The sequence below is a fragment of the Acinonyx jubatus genome, chromosome E4 (genome assembly GCF_027475565.1).
Source record: "Acinonyx jubatus isolate Ajub_Pintada_27869175 chromosome E4, VMU_Ajub_asm_v1.0, whole genome shotgun sequence".
NCBI classification, from domain to species: Eukaryota; Metazoa; Chordata; class Mammalia; order Carnivora; family Felidae; genus Acinonyx; species Acinonyx jubatus.
The window spans coordinates 23,113,912-23,135,331 of record NC_069395.1 but is presented as its reverse complement, the minus strand read 5'-3'; the positions used below and the strand labels follow the sequence as shown (position 1 = coordinate 23,135,331).

General features: G+C 34.3%; 1 long non-coding RNA gene across 1 annotated transcript in view; it reads left to right on the top strand.

Moving 5' to 3' along the window:
* Positions 1–649: 649 nt before the first annotated feature.
* The window catches only part of LOC128312968 (uncharacterized), a 305,360-nt gene continuing 284,589 nt past the window's right edge, over positions 650–21,420 (top strand). The window contains exon 1 of the long non-coding RNA XR_008293010.1: positions 650–1,232. This is a non-coding gene — a long non-coding RNA (uncharacterized LOC128312968). The remainder of the gene's footprint in view (positions 1,233–21,420) is intronic.

Here is a 21,420-nt window from a genome sequence, read left to right as displayed (position 1 = left end):
AAATTTATCATATTTACATGTAATATAAATTTAGATGGATATTCAGTAGGGGAAAATTAAATACCAAATTTTATATGGGTATATAATAGCTTTAAGAATTATAAGTAATTAGCATCATAGCATCCCAAAAGGTTTTCATTGTTTATACCACTTAATTCTTAAAACATAAACTCTAATTATTTTCTTATACGTATTCCAGGCTTATGCATAGAATCACAAAACATTCACAATTGAAGGGAACATGGTGAGAACCTCTTTTTCCCCTCACATTGAGCAGATAACTGTCTTTAGAGAGAAAAATAGAAGATTGTTTCTTTTATGTAATTCATTTTTTTGGATCACTTTTAGATACACAGAAAAATTGATACAAAAGTACAGAGATTTCTCATTTTTTTCTTAGGATTTCCATCTCTCTGCTTGCATTGCCATCTGTTCTTGCATGCTGTCTACTCTATCCATTAGAATCCTTGAAATATTAATAACAGTTGTGTAAAATTTTTGGTCTGATAATTCCAACATCCCTGCCATGTCTGGTTCTGATGCTTTCTCTGTCTCTTCAAATTATGTTTTTTGCCTTTTGGTGTGCCTTGTAATTTTCTCTTGATAGCTGGCCATCATGTAAAAGGAAGTGCTGTAGATAGACCTCCAGTAATGTAACGGTAAGGTGTGGGGAGAGGCGAAGCTTTCAATAGTCCTATGATTAGATCTCAGGCTTTTCCTGAGTCTGTATCTCCAGATTGTGAATTTCACAAGTGTTTTCTCAGTTTTATTTTTCTTCTCTTTTAGGTGGGAGAGGATGTCTAGAGCTAACTAGAATTGGGTATTTTCCTTCTCCCATGTGAAAGGCTAGGGTGGGCTGCAGTTGGATACCTCCCTTTTCCCAAGTCAATTAGGCTCTGCTAATCCCCCCAGCCAGTTAGGCTCTGGTTAACTAGTTACCCCTGAAGACAGTCCTTTTTAAGAACAGAGTGGCCTGACATATTTCAAAATGGTCCCCTTTCCCACTTCCTGCTGGTAATTTTGAGGGGACTTCTCCTAGATTTTACCATGGGAACCCGGTGGATCTCCTTTACATAAATCTCACAGATTTGTGGGGCTTATGACTGGGTCCTTGGAGATTTTAACTCTCAGAAAGAGTTGTTCACACTGAGCCTCCAACATTTCCTCAGTTACAGCGCAGGGTTTCCTGCCTTGGTTCCTGAAGTGATTTCTACTATTGAATCTCCGCTCTGGTAAGCCAACTCCTGCATTCTTCTGTCTGTCTCTTCAATCCTGGAGGCTACAGTTTGTCCTGTGTCTTCGCCACTCTTATGTATGGATCCTAGAAAAATTGATTTTTTTCATCTGTTCATTGACATTTTCCTTGTTAGTATGGAGTGGTGACTTACAACCTCCTTACACGTAAAACAGGAAATACTTTTGTTTTGAATATGAAATTGCGTTTTCTGTATGCTAAAAAGGAAATTTTACTTGGTTTTTAAATTGAGGGTTAAAGAGTTAAGTATGTAGATTATAAATATTCTTCTGGGCCTAGTTTTAAAGCAAAATTATCCTCTAAACACTTAAAAACATATAAAAAATAGGGCACTATGAGAAAATATAGAATCATTTCCCCATCTGAAACAACCACTTTTGAAAGAATGTCCATAGATTGGTATAAGTCTCAAATTAATATTGTGTATTTCATTTTTTAAGATATGACATGGATGGTTTGCAGATGTACATATTTGACATTTTTAATAGTAATTCATGCACTTATCTATAAATCGAGTTGTCAAAGTTATTTTCCAAAGATACATATATCCAATTGTGTGCATTTATAGATCACAAATTAGTGTTTAAAATTATGAATGTTGTGTCATCCTGTTATCTGCAGTTTGTTAAAACATCATTTTAAATCATTTTAGCTCTCATTTGGAGACGCTTTCCTTTATTTGCATTAGATACTGTGCTTCATAAAACCTTTGTTAAATTTAGAGAAAGTCTGACACCTGAGATTTTATTCTTAATTCTACCATTGACGTGGCCATCTTGTTCCTTTGTTTTCCATCAGTAAAAGAGGTAGATATATATTTGTAAAAGAAGGTAATGAGTTATGCCATATAGATGCTCACTCATGTTCTGTGTTATATTATTTTCAAGCCCTTTGTCCCATCGTTTCCAAAGTGATAGCATATATTTAGAAAGGAAGGTAGAGAAAATTTTCATTGATGCAAAGTCAGTGTTCATATTAATGAGAACAACCCAATATTACTTCATGCGGGTATATAATTGTGGTATGGTATAGAGATATGTAGGGACTCATAACTGATAGGAACTGTTATGCTTTACATAAAGCTAAAATAAGAATTCAATGTTGTTCATTTTGATTTGCTCCTATATTTTTGATTAATTATTTTTTAATTTTGAGATAATTGTAGATTCACAGGCAATTGTAAGAAATAATACAGAGATCCTATGTACTCTTTATTCAGTTTTCCCCAATGATAACCTCTTGCAAAACTATAGGACAATATCACAACCAAGATATCATCATTGATCTGATTAAAATACAGAACATTTGCATTACCACAATAATTTTTCATATTGTCTTTTTATATTTTCTAACTTATTACCTGATCTCCATCCCCTCCTTAAACCCTGCCAACCACAAACATGTTTATTTCTATAATTTTGTCATTTGAAATGCTATATAATAGAATAATACAGGATGTGACTTTGGGATTGAATTTCCTACTCAGCAAAATTCTCTGGAGTTTCATCCAGATTGTTGCATATACCCATGGTTTGTACCTATTAGTACTTAGTGCATCTTAGCACTCCCTTACTGTAAGACAGGTGTTTTTTTTTTTTTCTGTTTAAATAATTCTCTCTCTTTTTTTCAATTTATATAAATAATCTCTTTCAAGACTTGGTTCCAAATTCCTTCCTGTAGATAATTAAGTCTTATTAACTTCCTGTCACTATAAACACTTCAATATCATATTCCCTAGGCATTTATATGGGATTTGTACAACATATTTTATTTTCATCAATAAATAAATGTGTTTGCTATTATTCCCTTGTCATTTTATATACTTTAGTAACTATATTTAAAATTATGAAAGTAAATCATAACAATTAATAGTCACTGGGTACATATTATGATCAGTTTTTATGCTAAGCATTTCATATGCATATAACAATGCTCACGGGAACTCCTACAAAGTAGGTGCCGTTATTAACCTATTTTACAGGTAATAAAACCAATGATTATCAAACACTCAACCCTTTAGACTCCAGACCTTCTATACTAGATTGTTTTGTGCTTTAGATGTACTTTTTAATTTCTTTTAAGATATAATTGACATGAGACATGTTCAACATTGTTGATTTGATACATTTGTATAATGTAATATGACTACCACTGTAGCATTAGCTAACACCTCTGTCACATCACAAATCATAATGTTGTTTTTGTAGTGAAAGTATTTAAGATCTAGCCTCTAAAGGATCTGGATTGCTGGATCATATGCTAGTTCTAATTTTTATTTGAACACTAAAAGTTTTATTAAAACAGTAAAAGTTTTCTATAGTGGCGATACCATTTTAAATTCTCACTAGGAGTGCATAAGAATTTGCTTTTCTCCACATCTGTGTCAATATTAGTTATCTCTTGTCTTCTTGATGATAGACATTCTAACAGACATGAAGTGATATCTCACTGTGGTTTCGATTTGCACTTCCCAGATTATTAGTGATGTCAAGTATCTTTTCATGTACCTTTTGGCCACTTGGAGGTTTTCTTTGAAAAAACAAAACAAAACAAAAAACTCAGGACTCTCTCAATGTTCCCTGACTTCAGCCAACAGAGGCTGGGGCTGGTTCGCAGGTTCCTTCTGGTTTCACAGCTTATACCAATAGGTCTGTCTGCCTATTACCCAATTCACAGGTAGGCTAGAAACCTCCTGGGTCCTTTGGTGGATGGTGCTGGATCCCACAACTGCCACACGGGCACTTTTGTTTGTGGCTGTGAGCCAAATTTCAGTTGTTAAAGGAAGGGGAGCACAAAGGAGTGTTGCCTTATCTGCCATGATGCTGATGTCATGTCTTAATAGGACAGTGTGTTTAACTATTCATCTATTGAAGGACATCTGGGTTGTTTCCAGTTTTTGACTATTGTGAATAAAACTGCTATTAACATTTCTGTTCGATTTTTCTCTAGACATGTATTTTTATTTCTCTAGGATAAATGGCTAAGAGTGCAATTCCTGGATTACATGGTAGTTCTATGATGAATTATTTTTAAGAAGCTGCTAAACTGTTTTCCAAAGGGCTCTGTTTTACATTGCTAGTTGCAGTGTATGAGTAATCTAGTTTCTGTCCATTCTTATCAATGTTTGGTGTTGTCACTACTTTCTTACGCCATTGTGATAGCTGTGTTAGTGATATCCCATTGTGTTTTTAATTTGCATTCTCTTACTGGCTAATGAAGTTGAGCATCTTTTCACATACTTATTTGCCATTGGAATACCTTCTTTGGAGAAACACTCTTTATTCTTTACCCATTTGCTAATTGGATTGTTTTTATTCTTGATTTTTGACAACTTCTTACATATTTTTGATAATAGTTTTTGTTGGACCTGTTGTTTGTACATATTTTTTCCCCAGTATGCTGTTTTCCTTTTTGTTGTCTTCCACTGTCTTTTACAGAGCAAATGTTTGGAAGTACAATATATCAGTTATTCCTTTAATAGATTATACTTTTGGCGTCATGTTTAACAACTCTATGTCTATCCCTAGATCCCAAAGATACTGCTATGTACTTTTCTTTCTAAAATGAGATCAAACAAAATAAACCGGTGTCACATTTGGAAGTGGTACATAAGAAAAGAAACACAGGTATGAAAATTAAAAAAAATATATAGGCACCCTGCACCAAAAAGGGCCACATAAAGAACACACATAATTCATTTTCAATTGTTGAATTAAGGTTATAATCATGGGTCTGAGCTTACTCTCAGACAAAGCAAGGAGAAAAACAATCAGTTAATATGGGTTTTCTGTCTATAATATCAAATTTATTTATTAATATTTACTATATTATCAGCAATTCAAAACTCTTTTTTCTAAATGTGAAAATTTGAGATTATTTTTACTATGGGTACAATAGAATTTACAAGTATATGTGTGTGTATGTGTGTATATATCCATCCAAACTCCCAGTTTAATGATGCATATTAAAATATTGCATCCTGTTAATAATTGCTTTAATATGACAATAATATGAATCTTATAGTCAGACTTATTAAAGTTTAAATCGTGACTTTGGCAGTTACTAGCTCATCAACTATGCTTCTGCTCTGATTTTCTCAAACTAGAAAAGGAGGTTTAAAATGAGAAAAATAACATATTTAAAATTCCTAGCAGGAGCTTAGAAAAATATATATGTATATAAATTGTATGTATTGTATGTATGTATATAAATATATATGTATATAAACGTATATATGTGTGTATATACATATACACATATACATACACACACACACACACACACACACATATATATATATATATATATATATATATACACAAATATATATTTATTACCTAGGAGTGAAAAAATATATATAATATATGATATATACATATACACATATAATATGTACATATATGTTTACCATTTTCTGATTAATTATCCTGGAATAAAAGTAAAGATTATAATATTCAATATTGCCTAATGGGTATGCAGAAATCATGAGTAAACTTTTTTGTAGCTTTCCATATAGAATAATTGAGTTATATAATGAAGATCATAATAGCTTGAGCACAAAAAATTGCTGTTTATTTACCCATAATGATATAGTGTATAGGGGAAAAATGCACTAGAAGATGATTACTTTAAGTTGTTTTCAGGTTTTTTGTTTTGCCTGTAATAAATAGTCTCTGATTATTCCAGTCTTCTCAGATTTTCCACAGGGTATCACACTTTGTAGAGTCCTTGTATTCTGTTCCAATTATAAAATTCCTAGGAGTGTCTCTCTCAGCTGCCATGAACTGTTCCTAAAGGCAGTCAACCAATGATCAGAGGAGGCCCACCTGCTGTTAAGCAGTACATCAAAACATAGCACAGCAAAGGCAATTTATTTTCTTACTATTGTATTTGCCACCCCACAGAGGGAAGTGCAATGCTGTTGCTTCTTGCTTTCTCTTCATTTGTAGCGATAATACAGTGCAAGTAAAATTATCTCAGATACAGTCCCTCAAAGACTGAGACTCTCTGAAAAATGCCCCAAGTACTCACAGTTTAGAGAATTTGACTTTACATCTGTGGAACTGCATACAAATAGATCATAAGATTTCTTTCCTCTATTGGTATGGAAAATAACCGTGGAGAATCAGATGAGATAAGCTTTTTTATTATACAAATGCCCCAAATATATACATTTTATATTTACATGATGTATAGTAACCACTTTTCTCAATGATTCAAATTTTGTTGTAATTTAAATTGTGCAGATCAATTAATGTTTCATTTAACAATTATAGGATTACGCTGAACAGTATATATAATTTTTTGTTGTGAACTTGTCAGTGACAGAGCAATGATTAGAAATTATTTGCCCTGAATTTTGTCTGAGGATCTGTCCTGTGTACCGCCCAGTTTTTAGTTTCCATCCTTAAATAATGCAATTGTTCGTGTCTCCAATTCCAGTATCATGAACAAAGAACTACAACAACAAAAGAGTAGAACTAATGCTGCTTGAGTAATGATTAGCTTGAAATATTCTAAGCCAAACATTTCACTTTAGATGTCATTTTCCCCGGACTCTTATTTCTAATTTACTATTTGTTGTATTCCACTAAGAAACACCTTGAATATAAGTTATTGTTGCTAAGAGCAGGGGACTGATAATTATCATAGTTTTATTAGATTTATTATATGAATACCCAATGGAAGTATATAAATATGCTATATCATTAATTGCCATAGAAATGGGATAAATATCTAGATAGTACTATTATGCTTTTTCTCAAAATTATATAAGAGGATAATAAGCCAGTAATAAGATACAAATCTTTATTAATTTTACCTCCAGGATAGTGATGATGTATTTGCACTCAAACATACCACTATTCCAAATTCTTACTTGTACATTTAATTTAATAATATTCTTTTTCTTTAATGTTTTTATTTATTTTTGAAGGAGAGAGAGACAGAACATGAGCGGGGGAGGAGCAGAGAGAGAGGGAGACATAGGATTTGAAGCAGGCTCCAGGCTCTAATCTGTCAGCACAGAGCCCGACATGGGGCTCGAACTCATGAACGGTGAGATCATGACCTGAGCCGAAGTCGGATGCTTAACTGACTGAGCCACCCAGGTGCCCCTAATTTAATAATATTCTTATTAAATATGTTTTAAGGTAGGAAGCATTATATACTCCATTTTAAATATTCAAAGAGCTACAGGAGATTGATATTTTAGTCTTTTTTTTTTTCTTTTTTGCTTTGGTCACAAATCACCAATAACTAGTTCAGCAGATTACAACTGCAAATTGTTTCTTTTCTCATATTACAAAAGGGGCATGGGTCAACTCAACTCTTTTGGTCTCTCTTGGTTTCTCTGGGCTTGGCTGGACTCACCTATACATACCTTCTCATTCTGGAACTCAGTTTCAAGGGGTAGTGACAATCTGGGTCATGTTTTTATGGTGAAAGGCAGGAGTATGAAGTTTAAGAAGAAATTACATTATGGCCTTTGCTCAGATAAAACAAATATCACATCCTTTCATGCTTCATCAGTCAAAGCATGTCAAATGTCCAGGAGTGCCAATTCAATTGCATGAGAAAGTACATTATGCCTGCGAAGAAGCCTGACAAAGAATATGAGGAAATAAATAATAGTGAACAAATAATACATGTTACTATGATTATCCTCTAATCTTGATTTTGCCTACATATTTTTATGCTCTCTAACTATGGTCTTGATAATTGCAGGCTGTATGACTATTAACATTTTATTCCTGATAAGGGTAGGAATATTCCCTCTCAGATGAAAAAATTTTAATCAACTAATATTTGGTTATTTTACTTCATGTTAAGGCATATCAATGGTTCAGAATCTTATTTCCTGGGCTGATAAGGATAAGCAGGAAGTTAAAAGGGATTGTGTATTCAGAAGTAAGAAATTATATGAGGTAGTACATAAAAAATCGTAATCACTATGTATTTCTTTAATAGCCTGAAGCTTGAGTTTTCCAACATTAATTAAGTCATATATTTCCTCCTTAAAAACAAATGAAAAATATTTAAGCTACAATTATGTTTTCTTATAATATTACCAAATTTGTCAAAATGCATGTCTGGCATTAATACAGGAAAAGAAAGAAAAAAAGGAAAAAAAGAAAGAAAGAAAGAAAGAAAGAAAGAAAGAAAGAAAGAAAGAAAGAAAGAAGAAAGAAAGGAAGGAAAGAAGGGAGGAAGGAAGGAAGGAACTCAGACAATAACTCCAGTAAAGATGGCATGAATTTCCATAATGGTAGGTGGTTCCTGTAAGTAGCACCTAAGTATAAAGCTGGACAAATTTTCAAAAACAACTATTACATGACACTAGAAAATGACCAAGATAGACAACATCTTGAGAAGTGTTTCCTCATGAAGAATAACTACTGCTTCAAATAACAATTGTGTTTGAGGACATTTTGTCTTAGACTATTCCCACACTTCTAGGACTGGGTGTCTTTATCCAGAATAGGTGACACAGAAGAGAGACTGGAGAGGTTTTAGAAGTGAGAGATCCATGGAAAGACTGAGATTTGAAAGAACAACAGCAGTAGCAGCAGCAATAGTGACAACTCTTCCCCCACCCCTAAGTCCCTGCTGAACTAGAAACGTGGGCAAAGGACCTCAGAGGATGCTAATGAAAACTGAGAAAGTGGGGAGTTTGCAAATTTGGTGTACTTTTAAATGCATTCCTCAAGCAACACTTTCTGTGACATAAAGTGGACATTTTTGAGACATTCAATATGATTCCTTTATGGATATTGGGTGACTTCTAAACTATGCAAGTATAGAAGAGTAGGGAGCCACGGAAACAAAACCCGAAAAGAGGTGTCCATGGCTGAGCATTGCAACAAAGACATAAATGATCGCCTACTGAAATAAATACTAACAGTCCTCCAAAGAACAATTTACAATCTAAGCCAAACAACAATTTGTGTGTAATTCCAGTTTTCAATAAAAAAATCATAGGCATGCACAGAAACAGGAATTGAAACTCATTTTCAGGAATAAAAGCCATGATCAGAGACTCATTCTGACGGGAATCAGACAATTAGTTTAGCAGAGAAGAATCTTCAAATATTTATAAATGTGTTGAAAGAAGGAGAGGAAATTATTCTATTATCAAGTCAACAAATAGAGAAAGTTAACATAAAATGGAAACTATCAGGAACAACAAAATGGAAATTTCTAGAGATAAAAAGCATGATAATTGAAATGAAAATTTCACCAGGTAAAATCAACAGGAAATCTGAGATTGCAAAAGAAAGAAGCAGTGAACTTTTCTATAGATTAATTATCCAATCTAGAACCCAAAGATATATAGATTCAAAAAAAAATGAACTAAATCTGACAAATCTGTTAAAACAGATCTGATCTAATTGTTCCAACATTTGTGAAATTATAGTTGCAAAAGAGAGGAAAAAAGATGTAGAAACATTGCTCAAAATAGTAATGGATAAAAATTCCCAAACTTGTTTAAAACACTGATTTACCCATCCGTGTAGTAGATTTGGTGGGTTGACTAATACTCCCTAAAGATTTTCATGTCCTAATCTCCAGACTCTATGACTATGTCACCTTATTTGACAAAAGGGACTTTGCAGAAGTACTTGAATTAATAATTTTGAGATATGAAAATTATCTTACATTATCCAGAAGGGCCCAATGTAATCCTAAGAGTCTTTATAAGAGGAGGTGGGAAGGTAAAAATAAGCAAAAAGGAGAGATGACAATGGAAGTAGATCTAGAATGAGTCCCTTTCAAGATGGAAGACAGAACCAGAAGCCCAAGGAATGCAGATGGGCTCTATAAATTGGAAAAGCAAGGAAACAGACTGTCCCCTAGGTCCTCCCGAAGGAACACAACACAGCCCTATCAACACCTTGATTTCAGCCCCATAAGACTCATTTCAGACTTATGACCTCAAGACCTATAAGATAATAAATTTGTGTTGTTTTCAGCCACTAGGTTTGTGGTAATACGTTACAGCCACTGCAAATTAGTATACATATATACTCATATCACAGCAAAACTGGTAAAAGTCAAAAACAAAGAAAAAATAGTTAAAATACTAAAAAAGAAAAAAACAAACCCAACATGGAACAAAGATGCTATTAACAGCTGTCTTCAAATATGAAAAAATAGAGGTCATACTCAGTGTGACATACTTCGTGTACTAGATAAAGAGCTATTGGCAACAAACTGATTCAGGTGATCTATATGAATAGACAGCAGGATGTTTGATTTTAAAGTTCTAATCATGCTCAACCTCTTTAAGGCTGTTTCCACCATCCTTGACATTCAGACCTTGGCCCCTAGTTTATAGGCCGATGCCTTTGGTGTTCTTCCTTGTTTCAGTGATTGCTTGATTTATTTCTTGGTACTTAAATGTTCTCATACACACTGCAAAACAGATAAATAAATATGTGATGTAATAGATGTGTTAATTAACTAGATGGGGGAATCTTTTCAAAGTGTATACCACAATTTATATCATATTATCACAATGTACACTTTAAATATCTTACAATTGTATATATCAGTTTTATACCTCAGTAAAGCTGAAATACAAAAAAAGAAAAGAAAAGAAAAGGGAAAAAAGGACAAGAAAAGAAAAGGGAAAGAAAAGAAAAGAAAAGAAAAGAAAAGAAAAGAAAAGAAAAGAAAAGAAAAGAAAAGAAAAGAAAAGAAAAGAAAACAGAAAGTGTCCCCTATCTTTTCTGAGGTTCACCTGTAGGCAACAATCTGTCACTTGGACAGGTCATAAATTATGTTGCTTCCAATCCCTTCTAGAGAAGTAAACATGTAATACAAGCAAAGATCACCCAAATCTTCCTTGGAATTAATTTATAGACAATGTGAAAGATAATTTGTATTTTAGATTAGAAGTTCTATATATGGGGCACATGGGTGGCTCAGTCGATTAAGGCCCGACTCGATTTTAGATCAGGTCATGATCTCACACTTGTGAGATCAAGCCCCACATCTGACTCCATACTGACCATGCAGCCTGCTTAAGATTCTCTACCGCTGCCCCTCCCTTGCTTGCACTTGATATCTCTCTCCCTCTCTCTTTCTCAAAAAAATCAATATTTAAAACAATGTAAAGCTGATGGCATCTATCTTTTTGGTACAATTATAGAGAATCTATAGGCGCATTCAGTGTAAGAAATGACAAGGACATCCACAAGATGGGGAAGTAGAGCTCTAATAAAATCACTTGAGCTCTTAGATCTAGTCATACCTGAGTAGACATTCTCATCACATTCTGTTACATAGACATACATTCCATTATTGACAAAGCTACATTTAAATGTTTTTATAACATATATGATGACAAAATCCTTAATAATATAGAAACTGGATTTCAGAGTGGGTCACTATAAATGGCAAACCATAGAGTCAGGAATGGACTGCATCAAAGTGGGCAGAGGACAGTGAGAATTCCCTTATTCTTGTATGTTAAATTGATACTCTGCCCATTCTACTATAACATAGTCCTCCTTTTAAAATTTTATAGGTTTTGTTCTCAGACTGGATCAGGGAAACAACACTTATTTACTTTTTAACCACTGCAGGAAGGCATGTTTGTTGATAATGAAGAGGGGGGAAAAAGGTCCATATTCAAAATATATTGAGGGCTCAGTGTATATTATATTAGATAATTATTGTCATTGAAGTTACTAGTTATGAATTATTTGAAATGAATTCTATGTAGCTGATAAGATCTTTAGAAATTATTGACAGAGAATACTGGCAAACAGAAATCTATGATTTGTCTATCTCTGAATACAACCCAGTTCTTGTTACTGGGAAAAAAATAAAAGACTCACTCTTAATAACATAGAGCTGAAATGAAGTACTCCTTTATACTCCTTTTAGAAAACATGGAACTGTGTTCATGACAAAAAATACTCAGAGAATTATAGAGTGGATAGATTTCTGGTGAAGGTACTCTACTTCATAGCTGGAAGACCTTGGTATTTCACTCTAGCACAATGTGGTATATATTATGAAGTTTTGATCATTCTGTTCTTTTCTTTTTATTCTTTTTTTATGATTAAAAGTTTATATTTGGAATTATCGTCAGTTTAGATGGTCCCAATTTTGTTGGTAACATCCAAAACATCATACTTGGGAGCTAGTGGAACATATGCTTCTTCAATCCATCAGGCTGATCAGGGTGTTGCCCTTGGCCACAGCAATGTCATAGAGTTTCTTCACAGCCTGATGGAACTAGTGCTTGTTGGTGTCTTCTATCTTCTTCAGAGTGACTCAGTGGTCAGGAAGAATTTGACAATGAGATAGTGGTAAAACTTTGCTTTTCCTAGGGGGTGCTCTTCTGAGGATATTTGGGTTGTGTTCAGAATAGTAGTGTCTTTAGCTTCTAGAAGGTGGGCGATGTGTGAATCTTCTTTTCTCCTCCTCCCCTTTTTCTCTCCTTCCTCCTCTTCCTCCTCCTCTTCTTTCTTCTTCCTCTTCTTCTTCTTCCTCTTCTTCTTCTTCTTCTTCTTCTTCTTCTTCTTCTTCTTCTTCTTCTAGATGCCTTCAAGAACTGCATTCTTGGCTTTCAAAGTTTTTGCTTTGGTTTCAGCTTCAGAAAGGTCAAGAGCTTCCTTCTCCATGTTTGGTGCCATCTTTCTGGGAAAAAAAAAGTCCCTTTTCCCTTAAATGGAGATGTTTGTTATGACTGTCCTGTAATTCCTCTTTTTGTATTGTGCTGAAAGTCTAAATTGGCATTATGATGACACTAAAGGAGAAATAACTGTCCTCTGGAAATTATGAATTATGAGAAAAATAAATAATTATCTATAGATGTAATAACTAGACTTCACTTTAGAACGTCTTGGGAAAAAGATGAACACATTTTAGATTTAATATGGCATTTGCACTTACATAAAACAACAAACTATTTTAAATAAGGTTTGTTTGAGATATAAAAGTAAGATCCATGGCCACAATTATAATTTGTAAACTACTCCTCTGGCTAGGGTTTACATTTGGTTGTAAGTTAAAGAGAATCAAATTAAGAGTGACTTAAATATACTGGCATTTATGTTACTCATGCCTTTAGAGGTTTCCAAGTGGGTGAGTAGCAGATCAGAACTGGTGCTTCAGTTAAGGTTTTTCATGAATGGTCTATGTGTTCACTAGAATTCTACTGCAAAATCCTCATTCTCAAAGCATGAAGAGGCCCCCAGCTTCTCCAGATTTTGGATGTATATTCCAGAAAAAAAAATAAAATGAAATTGTCAAAATACTAAGGAGTTTGTGCCAAAAATATGCTATTTAAGATGTTTTCTTCAGAGTCCTTCCTAATTACTTACACTTACATAGTTTGACCAGAACTGTGTCACAAGATCACCTCTAGTTGCCAGTGGGATCTGGAAAATTAATAAGGAGAAAATTACAAGCCAGAAATGCAATGCTATTTTCAGGAAGAGGGAAGTGGAGAATTACAATTTACTAGAAGACTAGTCAAACTGTCATGGTTTCCTATCCAGAAAATAATATCATAGTGTTCCAATTAATGACAAGATACTCTTATAAATGATCGTTCTTTACTATAATGAGAAAAACCTCTAACTTACTGATAATCATTGCAAAAATCTTCTTTGATGAATTTATACATTAGCAGATTACTTGCTTAACGATCCTTCTTCTCCTCACTCAGGAACTGGAACTTTTTATCACTATTTATATGACTACTGTGAGGGCTGCAGTATTTTTATGTGGACTCACCTGACTGATCACTGTGGATTCTTCTGTGTGTGTGTTGGAGGGGCGGAAGACTTTTATTAAAATGGGCTGCCTAGATTATCCCATTCTCAGTAGCACAGTTGAGTGGTCCAGCGTTATGCATCTGAATCAAGCAGGAACATTTTTGAGGAATCTTTCATATTAAAACTGATAAAGCAAGTCAGTCTCTCTCTGATGATAAAAGCCTAATGTATACAAGTAATATATGTCCAGATAGGAGAGAACCAGGTTGATATATAATGAGGGGCAAGAATAAGCTATTTATTTCTGAGACTCAACTACAAAATCTGATCTGATTGCTTTGGATTATTTAAACATTCTTTATTTTATTATGTACCATGAAATTCTCTCTCTCTCTCTCTTTTTTTTTGGCATAGCTTATTTATTTGACTTTCTCTAATTTTGATCAGTAGATCAAGCAGAAGGACATTTACCTAGTTAATATTGGCTAACAATTTATACTATTTTCTTAGATATAGAAAATAAGCAAGCATCATCTGGTATCATCATTTACCTGGTATACATATCAACTAATAAAATATCAATTGTGATTTGGCACTAGGTATTTGCATTCTATGTGTTGGAAATCCAGATAATATAGTGGTTATGAGCCATATCGGTTGAGACAACTAGGTTATACTGTAGCAATCAGCAGTACAAATTCTTAGTGACTTATAGCTATGAATAATTTTATTCTGTGGGTTAATCTCAGATTGGCACTAATTCTGTGCCACACTATCTTCAAGTTGGGATCAGGCTGACTAATGTCCTTTATCTGTCATTACACTAGTTTCATGGAAAAGGGAAGGCACATGACTATCCATGGACTAGCTCTGAAAGCTCTTCGTTGGAAGCAGCAAATGCCATTTTCACCAAATTCATTAACTAAGGCAAATTATAGGACCACTCCTGAGTTCAAAAGGTTGGGGAATCAATGAATATTTTAAGTGCTTACAGAATATTTGACAAAAAGAGAGATTCTGGAAGCTGCCTACATTCATAATCCAACCCTATAATTTAACAGCAATGTTACTTTGGGCAAGATAAGTAACCTCTCTGTGCCATCACAATCTTTATCAAAAAGGTATACATAATTAACTTTTTTTAATGCTTATTTATTTTTGAGAAACAGAGACAGACAGCATGAGCGGGAGAAGGGCAGAGAGAGAGAGAGAGGGAGACCCAGAATATGAAGCAGGCTCCAGGCTCTGAGCTGTCAGCACAGAGCCTGATGCAGGGCTCAAACTCATGAGCCGTGAGATCATGACCTGAGCTGAAGTCAGACGCTCAACCGACTGAGCCACCCAGGTGCCCCAAGGTATACATAATTATAGTAACAACCTCATAGAGCTGATGTGAGGATCCAATAACATAACATGCTCTAGTCAGAGCATCCATGGCATATTACCTGGCTCAAAAATATTAGCTTTTTAAAAATAAGATATCAAGCGGTATTGGCTTTAAGTTTTGATTCAAAACATTAAATCTTGACTTAGATAAAAGTAACAAATGCGCTGTAGTATTAATATTTGCTTAATGAAATTGCTACCCAAAGATCATATGTTAAATGCCTCTGTCAATAGCAAATTGTTTGCCTGGGGCTTTCATTGTCCATTATTTGTTCCCTCGATGGTCTCCAATCTTTTTATTTATTTTCATAAGAGACACTGATTAAAATTAAGACTCATCAGCTGCTCTTGAGATGTAACATAAAAGTGAACCTCTTGTGCTTCTTTACAGAATGTAAATAATAAAAGCACAGGCTGTTACCATGGAGGCTATCTTGCCAAATAGTAAACGATTGCAGTGATTCATTTTAGTAATTGTACACTGTGCGATCTAGAAGTCCGTAGAAGTGGTGTTACCACTTAGGAGTTCCTCTTCATTTTACCCTCTAAAAAATACTAACATTTTTTCATAATTTCAGCTGCTTAAAGTTAATTTGTCTTATTCCCATATGAATAGAGAATACTTTCAATTACTTTTGTATTTATCATTCCAAGAATTAAACGTTCTCCTATTTACTGGATTTATCAGTTCCTTATAACATAGTTCAGCAATCCCACCACAGAAAACTAAACCAAGCTATGTCTAAAAGGAACTTCACAGTGTGGTATCTCTCAAGCCAAAGACAAACTACCTTTTGCTGTTGCTACTTACTGCCTTTTAGGATCCTATTGATTGGATTAATGTCTCTGCTTTGGCCTCTTCACTCACCATTGCTACTCTTATTGCCTCTGGGACAAGAGGAACGATATTTTCTCCTGTTTCGTCAAAACAGATGGCTTCTTACCTTTCCATTGATTCTTGTTCAGAGTGACTTGGCCAAAGATAGTTGCTTTTCCCTGACTCCAATGCAATATACAAAAATTCTTGTGAGAGGGCAATTGTTTTCATTGCATTCCCAAAAACCTTCCAGATATCAATATCATTATTCTTACAAAATAAAAAATGAAAAATAAATGTTTTAGGTATCACATTTTATTTGAATATGAAGCAGAAATTCATGCTGACAATATGTTACAATTCTATATTGTAAATTTATAAATATTTATTTATGAATTTATGTATGTATTTATAAGTTAATCTGAAATAACATTGAAAGTTTATAATTTGTTTTTAAAAATTTATCAGAAATTACTGCCTATGGTCATAGTTAAGAGAATAAGAGATTTTATTTAAGATCAAATAATAATAAGTCAGGGGGGTCTGGGTGGCTCAGTTGGTTGAGCATCTGACTCTTGATTTCTGCTCAGGTCATGATCCCAGGGTCGTGGGATGGAGCTCTGTGTTGGGCTCTGGGCTGAGTGTGAAGCCTGCTTATGATTCTCTCTCCCTGTGCCCCTTGCTTCTACTCAAGCACTCTCTCTCTCTCCAAAATAATTAATAATAATAATAAAGTTCATGTTTTAGCATTTGTAAGAGATACAAAATTTGTGTTTTTATTTTATATCATGGTTAGTTCGTATTTCCCAGTGTAGCTCTGAAAAGTATATGTGTTGTAAAGACATATAGAAAAATGTGCTAGCTAGAAAAATCAAATAAAATAAACTGTAATTCGACAGAAACACAAACTAGTAATTCATTTATATTAAGACAAATATCACAAAGTTTTCCTTGCATACTTCATGAGAATTAGAATTGAGTTGTGCAATTTAAATATTTAATTTTATTTTTCTGTTATTGCTGTATCTTACAACTTTTGTGGTAAGGTATATGTGCACAAAGTGGAGTAGAATTATACTGAGAATGCCATTTTTTTTCACATTGGATGAGAGGAACCGCAGCTTTCTTGCTTATTAATTTTGTTTATGGGTGTCTTGGAGAACGTGATTTAACTGTTGTGGGGCCTGAAGCTAGGACATTCAGCAAGATGGCATTGGAATTGAAGAAAAGACTGACTAGGGGAATTGATTGAAAGATAAAGTAGAAAAAATAGAAAAGGAAGGTAAATAGCAGCTAGCTAAATCAAAAAAAAAAAAATTAAGATAACATTTCACTTGTCAATCAAGTCTATGTGAATAATGAATTTTTAAAGGTGTGGAAATGACAATCAAACACTATTTAGACGGTGTCCTTAAGAGTTCAATGAAAGAAAATAGAAGGCTTTAGTTGCTTCTGATTTAAAGGGATTTAATGCAGAGACTATATAACCTTTAAAAAATTGTTAGAACATATGAAGAATAAAAAGAGGAAGCTTACAATAGCCTTCTACCTTTGAATCTCTGCAGTTAGTTGCTATTCCAGATGTAACAAGAGACTGGTATTGCTATAACTAGAGGGATGTTGACAAGATCCCCACTCAGCATCTAAAGTAAAAAGGACAAAGCTGAGTGCATTGCTTACCCTAGGAAGAAGAGCTGCGCTGTTCCAAGCAGAGCAGTTAGCGGATCTTATGTAGGAATTTGGCCATGTGTGGAGTTCATAGGTTGGGTGCATTTTAGAGGTGTGAGTTTGTATCATTTGGAGTTACACTGTTCCTCTTGTGAAACTGTTCTTAGTTCCATAGTTGTACTTAGAGACTTGTTCATTGGTGTGACTCTTTTCCTGACTGAGATTCAAAGTGAGGGACTGATACTGCGCTGAGGCAAGTTATTAGTATTTGACTGAACTATATGGAAGCTACAATGCTACCTTGAATAAAGAATGATCAGTCTTTTCCTAGGTCTGTAAGAACTTAAATCTCACTAGTGATGGGACAATGGTACACATCAGTTGGAGCCTGCGTGTCTGCATGTGAACCAAAATTAGGTTCCTAAATTCTATATCTGCCTGTAGACACATGAGCAAAAGGTTAGCCAAACTAAGCCCAGATTAGATCACACATTTGTGAACACAGTAAATGTGTATTACTGTATGACATTAAGGTTTTGTGATTATTTGCTATACAGCAAATATTGTGTAGCTAATATTGTGTATAATATTGCTACACAACAAATATTATTTAGGCAATAAAATGATACAGGGGGACTGTAGCTAGGGACTGTAGAAGATACAGTGAAGAATACTGAGGGGCACCTGGGTGGCTCAGTCAGTTAAGTATCTGACTCTTGATTTTGGCTTAGGTCATGATCTTTCAGTTGGCAAGTCTGAGCCCCACCTCTGGCTCTGCACTGACAGCATGGAGCCTGCTTGGGATTCTCTTTCTTCCTCTCTCCCTGCCCCTCCCCAGCCTTCTCTTCTCTCTCTCTCTCTAAAAATAAATAAATAAACATTTTTTTAAAAATCAGTACTGAGCACCATTATCATGATTTGCCTCAAATCCTCAAATGTGAGCTTAAATACTGGGTTACTCCAATCTGGTTGAACTATCAAGAATGGCTTCACAATAGGAATAAAATTCCAAATACAGTCCAAATAATAGGTAGAAATTTGATGGGTGTTTGGATTTAAATATGAAATGGAGTGAGCATTGGCATATATTAATATAAATAAAATATCTAAACAACAGTGACTAATGGCATTTAAGTTGAGTTAGAGTAAGTACATTACCTTTTTTTTCTTTCTTTCTTTTTTGTGGTTTCATTTCTTTCCTTTATTTAAAAAAATCATTTGGGTGTCCGGTGTGAGCAGACTACACTGGCTTCGGGGAGGACAGTTTCCGGAAGGGGTCACTGGAGCCGAAACACAGTGGGGGAGGTACTGGGGACTTAGGGGAAGGGCTCCGCCCTCCAGCACCTCTGGACCAAGAGCCCACTCAGAGGCTGGAATTGATACTCACATTGATGAACTTTTGCCTTGGGTTCCACATACAGGAAGCAAATAAAATATTCTGAAGATAGAAACTGTGGATCTTGGCAATTCACTGAATGTGAGTGACACTTATAAAATACTGGAGAGACAAAAATTACCTTAAAAGCCTATGTGACTTAGGAATGTCAACAAAAATAAGTGAGTGCAACAAAACAGACTGAGTTAAAGAAAATGCCATTTACAGCATTTGAATATGACACATGTTTATCAAATTAAATTACATTATAAAATTTACCTTTACAATCTTGAATCCACTTTGACATGAACATTTTTTGAGGGAAAATATGTGTATAGAAGAAACTAACCCCTTCACCAGTCAGTGGTCAGAGATCCTGAGGGTCTGCAGGCAGAAACTTTTGAAAGTGATGGATATGTTTATTGCATAAATTGTAGTGATGGTTTTAAACCCATCAAGTTGTATGCATTAATGACTTACAGCTTTTTTTTTATGACAGTCCTATCTCTATAAAGCAGTTTAAAGAAAAAAGAAGTGATATTCAGTGAAAAATATAAAAAATGCTTAATTTTCTTTGGATAATTAATAAATTATTCAACTAGTTATTTGTTGTTAAATACTAAAGAAATTATATTTTGTCATAATGAAAATAAAATAAATAGAACACAGGTCTATTTGTCCAATCTGATAGAGTAGCTAAGACTTTAATTAGGCACTTAATAATGCAAGATATTATATAATTAAAGCCCCAAAGTCTTGTTATGTATGAAAAATGTAACCTGAGGTTGAATAAAGGAAGATTAGTATAGTTGAATATTATAAAAATTTGGGATAATTAAATAATGTTTAAATAAGAACTTGAAGTCGTATTTGGTTAAGCAAATGTCCACAGTTAGATATGTAAGATAGACATTCAAGACTTTCAAGAAAGGCCTAGATTTAGGTATGTCATTTTTTATTTAGGGAGTGGATTCAATTTTGGAGAGTGTTAACTCATGAGCTGAGTAGTTTGACCTGGGTCATTTTTGCAGCAGAGACACTGGTATTATTTAAGCAGGTGAATGACAGGATGCAATGGATGTGTTAGAATGGATTTGCTGGAGAGGAGGCTAACGAAGAAAATTGATAGGAAAACCGTTGCGTTCATATCCGTATCTATCAAGGTGTTGCGATGAGCATGGCAAGGAAATAGCAAGTTGGTATTACATGTAGTTCAGAATACTGAACATGAAGAAAAGGTGAAGTCAAGATATATTACAAAATGTGACTCATAAGAGTATGGGGTTTACGGGGGTGCTTGCTTTATACTGAAAACTAAGAAATTCCTAGCTTAAGATAGGGAAACTCAGAAGATAATGGACTTAGGAGGAAGATGATAATTGTAGATTGATTGCGTAAACTGAGCAGTGATGAAAATTATCAAGATGAAAAAGTCTTGTAAGAGGAATACAGTATGGGGATGGCATTTTCTGAAAGTCTGAGGGTTAAAATTAAACTTGTCATTATTATTTTTTACCGTCTCTTAAAAAAACAAAACAATAAAAACCTTAAGTCCTCATAAGCAATGAGATTATATGCATGAATCTAGTTACCTTCTTTGTGTCTAGAAAATAGTTATCAATAAGTGTTATTTCTGAATGAGGAATTACTGGTAATTAGGTAGTAATACATACAGAAATTAGAAAATATTTTAAATATCAACTAATCTGTGGTACATTTTGCATATACCTAAACCCTTGTTTATGTATGTATATATGTATGTATGTATGTATTTAATTTGATTTTTATAATTTGATTTTTCTGGAATTAGCAGATTGTACTTTTTTCTTTAATTTTTTTTTCAACGTTTTTTATTTATTTTGGGACAGAGAGAGACAGAGCATGAGCGGGGGAGGGGCAGAGAGAGAGGGAGACACAGAATCGGAAACAGGCTCCAGGCTCCGAGCCATCAGCCCAGAGCCTGACGCGGGGCTCGAACTCACGGAACGTGAGATCGCGACCTGACTGAAGTCGGACGCTTAACCGACTGCGTCGCCCAGGAGCCCCTGTACTTTTTTCTTTAAGAGAGAAAGAGAGATTGCATGAAAGAGCGGGAGAGGAAGAAAGAGAATCTCCACTAGGTGATGAGCCTGACAAGAGGCTCCATCCCAAGACCTTGAGATCATGATTTGAGCTGACATCAAGA